The following is a 14,433-nucleotide window of genomic DNA, read 5'->3' as shown; positions in this document are numbered from 1 at the left end:
CCGGTCCTGCCATAGAATCCATGGGCCTCCCTGTCCCCTATAAAAGGCTGCCCTCAGGGGGCGCACTGACAGTGCACCACTTTTTACTGACACACTTTCAGAGCGCCTCCAAAGGTCATGCTTGCCTCTGCTCCACCATCTGTAAAAAACGTAGCTGGTGCAGAAGCAAAGTGATTCCCTCATTCACTTTGCACCATGCCCCCTTGCAAACAAAGGAACGCCCTCATAAGATACTGCTGGCGCTACATGTGCCTCCACGGTTCCAGTATTAGAGAAGGGAATGCACAAGTGTCTGCGGCCCCTTCTAAAATCACAGTGCCCTCGGGGGCATGAAAAGGGGGTGCATGCACCCATTACGCCCCCGGGACACTATGTGTAATATGACCTCTGAAGCTCAACACAACCAAAGACAGAATTCCTGTTATTTGTCACAAACAAAGGTACCAGATATAGTACAAGTCTGGCTCAACGACATGAATCTTGAAGGCTTCGAACCTTAACTTTTACTGAATGCCAAGTCACTTGAATTCACTCTGGACACCAAACAAGGGTGTCAAGAAACACATTGCCAAAAAAACAAAGACTGCCTGGTACCAGCTCTCTCTTTTCAAGAAAGTTAAAACCTTTCTTCCAGAAAGCCAGGACAGAAGCACTATTCAAACCCTTTTGCGCTCTCATCTGTATGGTGGTAATGCCCTAATCCTTGGCCTCGCGATTCCACACAGGCACCGGTAGCAGCATCCTACAGGGAGCAGCATGACTCATTCAGAGAGCGAGCAAATATGGTATACATCACCCCCATCCTCATGGCACTTCATTGGCTCCCCCTGCAGGCACGCAACATCTCAGTGTTAATCAGGACTTCCCCAACACTGCTCCAGTTTAGGAAAGAGTTGATGACTTGCCTCTTTAAAGAACTCTGCATCATAGTGCGTTTACCATCTACAACCCAGCTACTTTCCTCCTACTCGCTGGCTTTATACTTGTCTTTGACCATGTACAGTGCTTTGCTGCCTTTTGGTTGGGTTTGTGGTATAGAAAGACTATATACATACATTCATACATACATACATACTTGCAGTAGAAAATAATAATCAAAAATAAATACTTTTTGTATCAGCTTCCCTCAGCCATTTCTCAGTTGGAGTGTTATTCACATGTTTGATCAGCCCACAGAATGGCATGCACAGAATGAGGCAATTGGTCAGTGCCCCTCAGTCATTAGCTTTGGTCCTGGATTCACAACTACATTATATTTGTACGTTATAAATCTGTTTGGAGATGGGAGCTGCTGTGTCCCCTCACCGATGTTTCTGGCATGCCCTCTGCATGAAATGCAGGCTGCAAGTCATTAATTAGTGTATGTCTGTGATTTTAAATTTCAAATCTGAATCAGGTAGGAAGTGTGGGTGGGGGCAGGTCGTTGCGGAAAAGAGGATCCTGCTGCCATTATTGCAGAAATGGGGACCACTGACATGCTACAACCACTGGGAGAGTAGGAGTGTGAAGTCCACTCCTGAAAGTCACCAAAAGGAACATGGTTAGTGCCCTGGGTCACTGAAATAAGTATGCAGTGATGTAGTACCACAGAGAATCCCATATGCTGCTGGAGCCCTGAGCGCTATGAATTCAGCTATAAATGTTCCCTTGTGTGCAGTGTGTGCTGATATCTACCCACCACCTTTGCTGCAAACAAAAGTACCATGAAGGGCTCCTTTTTTCCCCAAGGTAGTGTGCTCAAGGACCCATTTGCATTTTTGCACACACCCATTTCTGTGGTGCACTCAGTGTAAGCAGCCACAAACACTGACTGACCATTCAGAAGGTTAGCAAGAGGTTAGTGGTTCCCTTAGTGCACATAAATGTCCTGTTGCCACTGACCCTCGGGGTGCCCTCAACAAGACAATTGGGCATTAAAAGGACCCAGAATATGTTGGATGGTTTGTTCCAGTAGCCAGAGACACAGAGGAGTTCAATAGAACTTTCCCTACTTGCCAACAGAGTGGTAGGTCTGGATGTAAGTCTGAAACACTGTTAATGCTATAGCCAGTAGTAGGTGTTACATTTGAGGGGGTGGGAATCGATTGTTTTGTTCCATTTGACACCCCCTAGCATCAAGCAGCTAGTATATACTGAGTGGGGTGGATCATGTCACCAGGTATCCAGTAGCCAGTACCTCTGAGGAGCTCAACTGTGAGGATAGTAGTTAAGGTACTCCTGGGAACATTTCTAGGGTTGGATTTCTTAAGACAGTAATTTTCAACTGGGGAACAACTTTATCTTCTCATACAGGAGAGAGGTGTGGAAGTGGCTGGTGTGACATTTCCAAGGTATACTACATGGAAACCAATTGGTTAGTGGAAATTACTGAAGAGGATGATAGGAACTCTGCCAGAATACCTCAGGAGGGAGTAAGATCTTCTCTTGCCATATCTCTTATTCACCTAAAGAGAAATTCCACACAACGGAGCTGGAGTTAGACCCTTCAAACTTTTGTTAGACCAACCCCCGCACAGGGAACACTCATCTTAGTCAGAAAAAGGTGAAAGAGAACTTCAGAGTCAACTCAGAAGAATGTGTTGGATTATGTGATTTGCTTCCTGTAGTTCATGGTGCAATACATGAGTCAGAAAAGCCTTCGGGTAAGCCAAAAGTGGATGAAGGATTGTTATAATTAGAAATCAATGGTGACTGGGTACCAGGAGGGTCATGACATATTGGTGCTGAAGTCAATTTGACCAAGATATTTCAACTACAACCAGTGTGCGTAAGGTAGTTTAGAAGGTTTCTGAGGTAAACAACTAGTTGGACACAGGTGCCACAAGGGACCCAAAGATAGTGTTCCATGTGAACTGGGTTAAGCCATGTCTCCGGAGAAAGAATTCACACTGAGCATTATGGTGATGGCTTTGGAGGTAGAGGAAGACAGTGAGACACTTCGTGACCTACTGCACTCTACTGTGAATGATAGTTCTGTAGATGGGGTACAACTTGCCCCTGAACTAGCACCTGAGCAGCAAAGGAATTACAAAGAGAGATGGAACAATTTTCCTATCTGTTTTTGCTGACTCCAAGGTTGACACCTGTCTGTGTACATGACAGACAGAGGATATAGCTTAGCAGTGAAGAGCAGTGTTTACAGAATGTCTGCCCAAGGCCAAAAGTGCATCAAGGTAGAGGTTGCCAAGATATTCCGTAGTCCTTGGGACAGTCAGTATCGGTGTTTTTCTGTGGACCACCGGGCCTCAATGAGGTGCTAAGACCAATATACACCCATTCCCAAAGTTTACAAGCTAGTAGACTGGCTGGCTGATGCTTTCTACTTAAGTACATTTGATCTGGCCATTGGCCATTGGCAGAAATCACACTAGCACCCAGGAGAGACTGCATTTCCTATGCCAGAGAGATAGTACTAGTTTAGGGTTATACCGTTTGGGCTTAAGATTTGTCCTGCAATGTTTCAGCACCTAGTGAACTATGTTATCCCTTTCCTTTAAATTGCTCTGTTTGGCCTATATTGATGACATTGCCCTATTTAGCAATTTAGGGGAGGTCTGGATAAAAGGACTGAAAATAAGCATCAAGGCAACCAGGTGCCAGGTGGGACAGTCATTTATAGTCTATTTCGGGCATCAGATGGAAAACAGGATGATCTGCCTGTTAGATGTCAAGATCCAGTCTGTGTTGAGGTGGGAGTCACCCACCACCCAGACACAGGTGAAAGACTTTCTAGAAGTCACTGGCTATTACAGAAATTGTGTGGCCAACGATGGTACTACAGTTGAGCTCTTGACAGCCTTGACATCCAAAAAGCAGCCTAAGAGAGTAATATAGACTACAGATGTCAGAAGGTATTTGTGTACCTAAGGGGAAAACTTTGTATTGCACCTACATTGAATTCTCCGATGGCGAGCACCTCATTGTGCAGACTGACGCCTCAGACAAAAGAGTTGGAGAGATACTGGCTCGACTTGATGACAAGGGTTGGGACTATCCAGTGGACTTTTTTGTTCACAGACTGATTCTCAGGGAACAGAACTGGTCATAGAAAAAAGAATACTTTGCAAGAGTGTGGACATTGAGAAGGGTCTAGCCTTATCTGCTTAGTACTTTGTGGTCCAAACAGATCAAGTGGTTGATGGCAATGAAGGATGAGAATCCCAAGTTGCTGAGATGCTCTCTGTCATCATAAGGCTTAGATTTCACAGTGGAGCACAAACACCAGAATGACCTACTGGAATGCTGATGGACTTTCTCCCAGTTTTGCTGATCCAACGATCTGCCTTCTTCAATGTTGGAGTAAGGTTCTATGTAGTCTGATCCAGGAGGGGTGTCTGCTCAGACGGGAATGTCCCATACATGGTATAAGGGCATGGCCCCCTTCCCTGATTGCTTATCTGCCAGTGAAACTGGCATCCTGACTCTTTTCTGGCCAAAGAATCATGCTAATGTAGCATTAACAAAGTGTCCTAGGCTTGTCCATAACATTGAGAAGTACAAGACCTGTCCTGTGACCTGAAGGGGCACACCAAGCATGTCCTAAGTAGATGTCCGTGGACTACTGTCCCTGCCCAGAATGGATACATCACTTAAAGCGCTTGCGGCATCGAGTCATGTTTTATGATTATATTGTGATCAGAACTGTATGCGCTGTCAGAGAGAGTACAGTCTACTAACCCCTCTGGTGTATAGTTGCGCTTTTATGTGAGACCAAGAACCTAACGTTGATCCTCTGTATGCATGTCATATGTGTGTGCCTGTACACTGAGTGTGTGACACATGAACGTTCGTAGGACTCTGTGTGTGTGAGCCCGTATAATGAAGCCAGCAGGATCCATTTTGGATGCCCCTGGCTGTGGAATGGCACAAGAAGGAGTGTGGAGAAAGCTTCCACAGGCAGTGGAAGTGCATTGCCTGCATTCCTGTGTTGGAGGATCAAGATCCAGACGGTGAAATGAAGAGGATGAAGTCAAAGCTGCCTTTAGAAATTCAACAAAGACTTAACATGGAGTTGGTGATTGAATCTTCCTAAGCACTGCCATTTGGTAAACGGTAAGGGTGAGAGATGACACTGCAGTTTCTGTTGTTCAGGGTGAGGAAGTTTCTAGGGCAAGCCTGCCCTTTTCTTTGTGTCTGAATACTGCTCAGTGAGGCTAATGACATGCAGGTGAAGAGATTGTGCCCCTCACAGAGCTCTTATAGTGGGCACTCCTGCTTGGAACCAGCTCCAATGCTAACTGCTGTGAGATCTTTATCATTATGCCCTCATTGTGGCATGCGGAAGTGTGTTCGATGCCTTTAAGAGAGGATAGTGTGGAGTGGAGCATTGCTACAGTCTGGACGCAAGAGTAGTAGGAGGGTTTGAATGGAGGTTTGAAGTCGCTTTCACTTTTGTTCAATCAGAGAGTGCTGAAAACAGGCTTTCTTTGTGTGAATGAATGACAATTGGACCCTTGAGGGTGAGGCCATAGTCCAGGGTGAATACCAGTGGCTAAACGGATCAATTAATAAGTGGGTTTACAAAGTTCAAGGTGCATTTTTGAAAATAACTTGATTTCGGAAATCCAGCTGTCTGCACAAGTGCCAAATTTTGTTGTTTTTTTTTAATTTATTTTGAAAAAATTAAAAATACTAACATTATTCTAACAAATAAGTACACATTTAGTTGCACTAGTTGTGATATTCATGCCCAGGATGTTCATGTTTCCTTCTCTGCACGACATCAAGCTAATCAAAAAAGACATGATGTGCTTTCAGCTGTGCTTTGATTTACGCACACACTATAGTAATACAGGCGCACTTATTATTTTGTTAGCTGTACTACTTACATCAGAAACTTGGCTTGCAAAGGGCTCAAGTCCTATTCTCGAATGGATTTTGGAATTTTTACATTTGTATCTACATGACGCAAAAAGAGAGAACTGTATGTAAATTTTCAGTTCGATCCTGTCTTTTCAAAGAATGACTCACCTCTGCCTAAGGAATTAAGATTTAGATTCAAATTTTGACTCGGTACCTTAAAAAATCCTAAAAATCATTATTTGTTAAACCGTTTTCTTATCTATTCTAAACTTTGGGGCTTATTTACAAGCGCCTTGCGCCACTTTTGCGTCACTTTTAACATGGGAAAAGTGACGCAAAAGTGGGGCAAGGGGCTTGTAAATCTGCCCCTTTATATTCATTAAATTGCTTAAAATTACAATGATTGACCAGTAACATGAATACCACCTGCACACCATTTCTATCTGGGTTAGGAGTTGTAGTGTTGTGACGCGTGTGCCTTCTGACGCACAACCCGGCATTAAAGAGATGAGGCTAGCAGGACAGCTCTCCCTCTGGTCTCCAGATCTGCAGTGTGTCAGCTGTGGTACAATGTCGTTGTTTCCTGTCTGCTGCAGCCTACTATAATAAAGCAAGTTGCAGGAAAATGAAATCCGTATTTACAATACACTGGCGACGAGGCGGTGCCTCTCGCGGGTGCTGCTGACTCATCAAACTTGGCCTGCGTCCAACAGTTGCACTGACAGTAGGGACATTTTTCCTGCTGTACGAATGAATCATGTTCTCATGGATGGAAGCAGAGCTGCATTCAGTCCAAAAACATGAAAAGTCACTAAGCAGCAGTGCTGTAAATGTCACCTCGTCCAATGATACCCTACCCCTTGGTGTGCACCCTCACTCTTGCAAATCCACACAGATGTAGCAGATGAATTAAAATGTAATCCATGTCCTTACCTCTGTGTCCCTGGTGTCCCACGATTTACATAATCCGTGCCTCCAAGAACGAGGATCGCAAAAAGGGCCTGAACAGGCAGCACACCGCCAGAAAGCGTGGGACTCACAGGGCTTCAGCCCCCCCCCCCCCCCCACCCCCCCCTTCCCCTCCCCCCCTCCGTCGTGTGTGTCAGCCCGGGATGAGACAGCTTCCCGGCGCACACACAGCCGCACCCGAGCACTTCACAGGTCTTTAAAAGACCATTTGCATGTTAATGAGGCCTCGCTGTTGTTTCACCTCTTCTAAGAGCCCCTGCAGCTCCACTCTGCCTATGGCTTAAAAGATCCAGCCCCCCCCCCCCCCGAAATTTGGCTCTAGTTGCGCCTCTGGTGGGAGCCCACCTATTCTTCTCAAGGCGGCTGCTATACGTTTGATGGGACAGTAATAACAGAGCTTAAGCCCCAAATTAGAGTAAGTTGAAAACGCTTGAAGTATTCCTTACACCAATAAATGCCACCGGCATGAGGTGAGGTAGAAAGTGACGCAGAGGCCTCGCGCTTTAGTGAGGATTCTTGGAAACAACATGAACCTCTTCGAAATCCCCAGCTGCTCCCATTGTCTGAATGACACATGAGTTATCGATATCAATCAGTCTGGCTCCCTAGCTGACTACTGACGACAAGACAAAGGCTTGCCTTTCCTCCGAAAAGTGATTAATAACTCCCTGGCATCCAGGTACACGCTTTCAGAATAGAAATCTCCTATTGTGTGCCCTTGTTTGCAAAACCCTCATTGGCAGCCAATGATCCCGCAAACTACTGGCCTATTCCCTCCTTCCGTAGCCTGCCAAACTGCTCGAAAGTGTTATTTAAGAAAAAACAAGGGAAACCCTACTGGAACCAGGGTATATAATGTATCATTAAAAAAATGGTTCTTGTGTACAATGTACGAATAAATGGTAAGTAACTACACCATAGCAAATTTCAACCCGATATTGAGTTGTCAAAAGGAGAATGTTTTACACAGACAAAAAGGAGTCGCATTTTTATTTTTTTATACAAGTAATATTTTGTTTTATACAAGTATTATCTGTATTGAAAAATAGGTAGTGCTCGGTGTCTCATGTGGAAAAGAACCAAAGAAGAGAAAATGTGACATGTTGCAGTATCCAATAAGGTTTCTCAATATACAAAAAAACGACCATTCATAAATAAGCAATATCCTAAAGAGGCCATTTTTGGAAATCAAAGGGGCCAGAAATGACATTAGTCAAAGACGTTTCGACCCTGTGACGGATTGGGGGGTCTCATTAGGACCTTAAGATAAGGGACATCTGATACTTCAATGGGCAATGTGTCCCAATATTTGAAATGTGCACCATAAAAAGTGAGAGAGAACTAGGAGGTGTTACTCACATAGGCCCCAGCTGGGCACCTAGTGAGAGTGGGAGGGGAAGGGAACACCGTAGAGATGGAGGATTTTTTAACAATATTGGCTGCAGGAGCTATTGACACATCTTCGTTTTAAGCAAGCGGTGAAGCCCTCAATCTGAATTGATTCTCGAAGACAGCGGGCTTTCACGTTCAGCCTCGCTGTATCACTAGGATCAGGCATGATAGTTGATTGAAGCCGCAGAACTGCGAAGTCAGCCGCCCAACACAGATGGACCGGAAAGTATAATCCTTGGCCCCAAACAAATGAAAGAGGAGGACTGCTGTAGTCAGCCTCCCAACATCCTCTGAGTGTCTGTCGGGTTGAGTTGCGGTCGGTTGACTGAACTAGAATCCCTTACAATTCATTTTTGCTTCAGAAAATTGACTTGAATAACGAGGCCCAACAGAAAGGGCTCAGATACTCTTGTAATTTCTGCATGTTCCCCCAGTTGACTCATACGTGCTGGTTGGTTATCGAAAGATCCCCTGGACTACCTTGATATTTTGGACTAGGAGCCTTGGGCCCCATCAAGGGTACATCGGAGCCGGAGACCGTTATCCACTTTGCATTACTATCGGTTGCCCTAATAGTTCTTCTTCACTGTCCTGATGAAAACCCACATGACAGGATGTAATTCACCACATGCCACAGTCAGGTCGAAACGTCAAAGTTTTCTTTCTAGACTGGATTGTATACATTGATCCTTAAGAACGATGTGTTAGGATACAAGGACCACCGACTCTTAGGAATGGATTATAATTTTTGAGTGTATGATTGTGTTTTTCAAACAGGCATATTACAGTGGCTTAGTTGAGGCACAATAGCATTGTTGCAAATTGTTTAACTAAACCTTTTCGATGAAGCATTATACTTCTTTACGTCACCTAGCACATGAGCACCTCTATAATCCCTTTTTCAATGCACCGAGTTGAAAATTCAAGTATGGTCTTTTATATACTTGTTCTCTCGCGCCATGACTACAATACGTTATTCAATATCGTATATTATCTTGAAAATAAATTGCTAGTGGACCACGTTGTTGCATGTACTGTTCGTTACCCTAGTCCTGTGGCTTACCTTGGGTTACCCCATTAGTTTATAATGACAAGAAGAGGAGGGGCATGCTCAGGACATCTGGATTATATACGGCAGGTGACTGTTTTTTATTTCAACCAATAGGGTTGAAGACTTGTGTTGTTCGTTTCGGATTAATCTTTACCGATAATGTGAGAAGATGCATTTTGGATTTTTTTCTTTGGTGAAATACCTTTTTTCCATATGGTCATCAGGACATACAACACAAATCCACTAGTTCTTGATGCTTTCTTTACGTTTGTACATTGGCACTCTCATTGGCGTTTGTTGAATAAATCACATTACAGATCAGTGTTTGGTATTGCCATATACTTTTTTTAAAACAAATTTAATTGGTTTTAAAATTCAACAAGAGCAAACCCAGCAGCACACTTTTAACATTTAGCACAATGAATGCTACTTAATGCAGTGTGGCCTTTTAGCAAATATAGTTGACTCCAGAGCATCCCCCAGTGATCCTCCCTTCCAATCATTTCGTTATCCCCAATCATTTCGTTATCCCCAACCATTTCCCCTACACTCGACCATGTTTAGCGGGACAGCCTCTCGCTTCATAGATAGACTTTTCCTGTGCTGCGCAGCAACCTAGCCCTCTATGCCATTTAGCAATGCTAGGGGAGAACAGGGTCTTTCCACGTGCCACAATATTGTGCTGGGCCACTACAGTAGCAGTGCAGAGAAAGGTTTTTTCCATTCAGGACCCACCCATACCATCCATGATACCCAAGAGTATGGCTAGTGGGTTTAGTGGGACCTCCCAACCTAGAAGAATACTCAGTTCGGAAGCTACAGCCTCCCAGTAGTGGACAAGGGGTTCACAGGCCCACACCATGTGGTAGAAGTCTGCCGGTACTATCCAACACCGTGGGCATGTGGGGGCGCCAGAAGCCCTGCCCGGTGTAGAAGGGCCAGGGTCAAATAGGCCAAGTGGAGGTAGTAAAGCTGGACTAGCCAAAGTCTGGCAGAAATAGTGATTGTACGGGGGGACATTGGCCGACTCTCCAATCCTCCTCCTCCAAGGGGCCCAACCAGGTTTTCCAATGTCATCTGAGGGGATCCAGGGAGGTCAGGGAATTATTGACTAATGAGCAATACATTTTGGACACCCCTCCCTTCCCGAGGTCACCTATCAGGATACGGGCTTCTAGTGGACTAAATTCTAAGAATGTGGTGCCTGTGGGTATGGAGGGGGAGAGGGCTTGTCGAAGTTGCAGGAATTTATAGAACTGGGTGGGTTGCAGTGTGTATGAGCCTTGTAGATCTTGGAAGGAGCATACGTGGTTACCTCTCCATAGATCCACAAGCTGCAAGATTCCAATCAAGTCTCATTTGTGAAAGCTGTTTAATGTTCCTGTGTCCCCAAGCCAGGTGCCTTTCCACAAGGGTGTTTGTAGTGTCAGCTTTTTGTCCCATTGCGTGTATCGCAATGCTGAGCGCCAGGCGACCAGGACTGATCTAGTGACCGCAGCGAGTGATCGGGGAATCGGAGCTCCATAAAGCATGGACTGGATCTGAGGGAACCCGAGGTACTCTAGTTCAACTTGATACGCAGAGTCAGACCAGCCGCCGGTGAACCAATTATGTATCACTAAGAGGTAAGTGGCCAGATAATATAGAAAGAGGTTGGTCATGCCCATTCCTTCATCGTACGGGGCCTTTTAAAAGGAGGAGAGGGCCAAACTCAGTCTCGAGGTACCCCAGAGAAAGGTCGCGGCCATACTGTCTATTGTTCGAAACCACCCACAAGAAAGATGGAGTGGAAAATTCTGGATGACATACAGGAACCGGGGAGTATCATCATTTTAAATAGGGCAACTCTACACATCGGGTTGAGGGGGAGGGATTGCCATCTTTGGAGGTCAGCCTTTGTTTTCCGGAATAAAGGACTGACATTAAGCGACCAGTTGAGTTCTGGGAGCAGTGCCACCCAAATGCCAAAGTATTTGAAGGAGAGGCGCCTTACGGGGATAGTTGCCTGCCAGCCTATGCATTCCCTGGACAAGTGTAGAGGGACAAGTATTGATTTGGCTGGATTTAGGTGCAAGCCTGAGTCAACCTCAAAGGAGCAGAGAAGCTGGAGGCATCTGGGGCCAGAATGGGCTGGGTCCTCCAGAAAAACCAGGATGTCATCCGCGTAAAGAGCAATTCGATCTTCATGCGCCCCCTGCCAGTGCCAACCCTGTATCTGCGCGTCTGCCCGGATATGGCAGGCGAGTGGTTCAATGGCAAGGGCGAAGAGGAGGGGTGACAGAGGGCACCCCTGCCTCGTACCTCTCTGAATCAGGAAGGTGTCTGAGAGCACCCTGTTTATGAGCAACCACACCGAGGGGTTAGAATACAGCACTCGCACTAGTCTGCAGAAGTGGTGGCCTGTGCCCACCACCTCCAACACCCCCTCCAGATAACGCCAATCAACAGTATCAAAGGCTTTAGAGGCGTGTGGCTAGGATCGTTGCATAAAGTTTAACCAGTATTGATTAAAGATATCGGGCTGTACTATGAGCCGGAGGCCGATGGGGGCTGCATTTTGGGAATTACCACAATTGTTGCCATATCAGTCTCCGGCGGAAAGGCTCCTGTCTCTATCATGAGGTATTAGAGTGTCACGGTAGGCTGTATATTATTCCGATGTGAACCGGTCGGGCCCAGGCGTCTTACCGGACGCAGCCGAGGAAATAGCCTGACCTATCTCCTCCACTGTGATAGGTTGATCTAGGAGAGTTCTGTTAGTGGGGGAAGGAGAGTGAGATCCAGCACCTCAGTATCGAGTAGTAGGTGGCAAAAGCTTGGGCAATTGAGGTAGGCGTGCAGTGGGTGTGACCTTGCTGGTCAAGAATCTCTGGGGCATTCAGTTTGCTAGGTGTTGGGAGGCAAGCCAGTGGAGCAGGATACAGAGGACCTCCACAGGAGCTTTGCCAATTCAAGCGATAGGTGTTTTATTTGTTCCCTCAGGAGCTCAAGTTGTCGGGATTCTCTTTCATTCTATGTCTCGGCTATGGCCTTCTCTAAGCGGGTTGCCTGGGCCTCCAGGAGGGAGAGCCGGCCCTCTCTAGCCAGCCGCTTGGCCCTAAGATGCCCCTTCGCAAACCCTCAAATTGTGGCATTATCCACCTCCCACAGTGTGCCTTGTGAGGGGACTGATCTACTATCCTGGAGGAACCAGTCATTGAGTCTTCAGAGGGGACGCAGGGTACCTGCGGAGCCACCCACTTGAAGGAGGAGCGGAGAATGGTCTGATATGCCATGAGGGAGAATCCGAACGTCCGTCACCGGTCGACAGTCAGGGACTGGCATAAAGAGCAGGTCAATGCAAGCGTGGGTATGGTGTGCCGCAGAAGTATAGGTATATTGCTGTATCCTGGGGTTGCATGTCCTCCAGACATTGTATAGCCCTAATTGTGCTGCCCATTCCATCATTTGTTTAGCATGTTGGGTTCTACATGGGGACGGTATGCCGGTGGCATCTTGGGATGGTTGCATGATTGCATTGAAGTCACCCCCCAACTACCGTCAAACCTGGGGGAAGGGAGGAGATATTGTCAACCTCAGCGCCCAAGGTAAGCGTGAGGGTGGGTGGAGGCACGTAGAATGAGACCAGGTTAATGGTCGCGTTTCCTAGGGTCCCAGTGAGGGCTAAGAAGCGACCCTGTGGATCATTGACGATGCTGGTGGGGGTGAAGGGAAGAGCATGGCACAAGTGAATCGCAGTTCCGCAGGATCCCCGCTCAAACCCAGAGTGCCAGACCCTGTCAAACCCATAGCGGGCAAGGAATAGGCAATGGTTTCCCATAACCGTATGGAAATTTATGCAGCTTCCACCTTTGTTATTTTTGGTGTGCTAGAGCACTGGGCCGGTCTTACCATTTCTCTTGTGATTAATCTTTCTTAGTTGCCTGGGAGGTAAAGGGAAGTTAATATCAATCAAACAATTCAATTTACAGTCCATTTGGTTACACATTAAGAACCAGGATACAGTAAGTAAGGCTAAGTAGGGTTTATTACAAATTAAAGGCCAAACTGATGTATATAAATCTCAAAAGCATATTGCAAAGATATAAAATAACCACGGGTATGCCAAAGCGTTGAATGAAATTAAGTGCCTGATTTAGATATTGGCAGATCCGGTCCCGCTGTCACTCTATTGACAGTTTCACCGGCCGCCTACTTGGCAGTCCGTCCACTCGATTTAGATGTTAGCAGGTCCATGGACAAAAGACCGTCTCAGTGCTGCCAACTCCACCAGGATTTCCCTCTTGTGTCGACAGTGCCATAGGCTAAAGTGGCAGTTGCAGCGAGCCCAGTCGGGATAACCACGGGCTATCACAATGTGCCTTCCCATCGGGACAACTGTGGCTGGATACCTCCATACCTGAGTTGGCAGATTCAAAGAAATTTGAGGTGCAAACGTACCTTTTTTTCTGTTTTTCAATTCTGTTTCCATCTTGAACCCCATTGTCCAGGGCTGTCCTTTGCTGCTACAACTTGACCACAATGCTAATCAACTCCGTTGTCGCCGGGATCAAAAGTACAATTTTTTACACATCTTACTATGAATCGTGTGTCAACATTTCCTTTAGCCTTGTGTATTCTTACATTTCCTTTACATGCAAGTATGTTCTTATGTGTAATGTATTAGTGTTCATTTTAGAACTAATCAATGTAAAATGAACACACCTAAATATGGCGGGTGGGGCTCCGTCAGCTCACCGGAGTAATTTTATCTGCCGCCACAGAGGTACGACAAGAGTCCTGCCAAGATCTAAATCAGACGCTAAGTCTTAGTAGCATAAAGCAGACAAAAAATTCAGTTACGGCAATACAGAAGATAAGAAATTGCATTTGATGATTCGTGTACAGGTTTTGATCCTCCTGTCTATGCATGAATAAATCTAACATCGCCTAAACTAGTATTGGGAAACTGGGGAAACCTAGTTAAATCAGGGATATCAGGAAGGTATCAGCATAGTGGAGATTTCAGTAGAAGTTCTCCAAATCGAGGTAACATATTGCGTAAAGCCGCACAAAGAAAATAAAAGCAGAGGGGTCTGTACTCCTCAAAGTCCAAGAAAATCTGCCCTAAAGACTAACAGTGTGAACACCAATAAAACTCACAGAACTTTAGAGAAACTCACATCATCGACTCCAGTAGTTTTCCACAATTTTTTCACAGTAGAAATTGGCAACTTCAC

This window comes from Triturus cristatus, chromosome 1_2 (genome assembly GCF_964204655.1).
Source record: "Triturus cristatus chromosome 1_2, aTriCri1.1, whole genome shotgun sequence".
In the NCBI taxonomy this organism is placed as follows: domain Eukaryota; kingdom Metazoa; phylum Chordata; class Amphibia; order Caudata; family Salamandridae; genus Triturus; species Triturus cristatus.
This window is presented reverse-complemented; position numbering follows the sequence as displayed.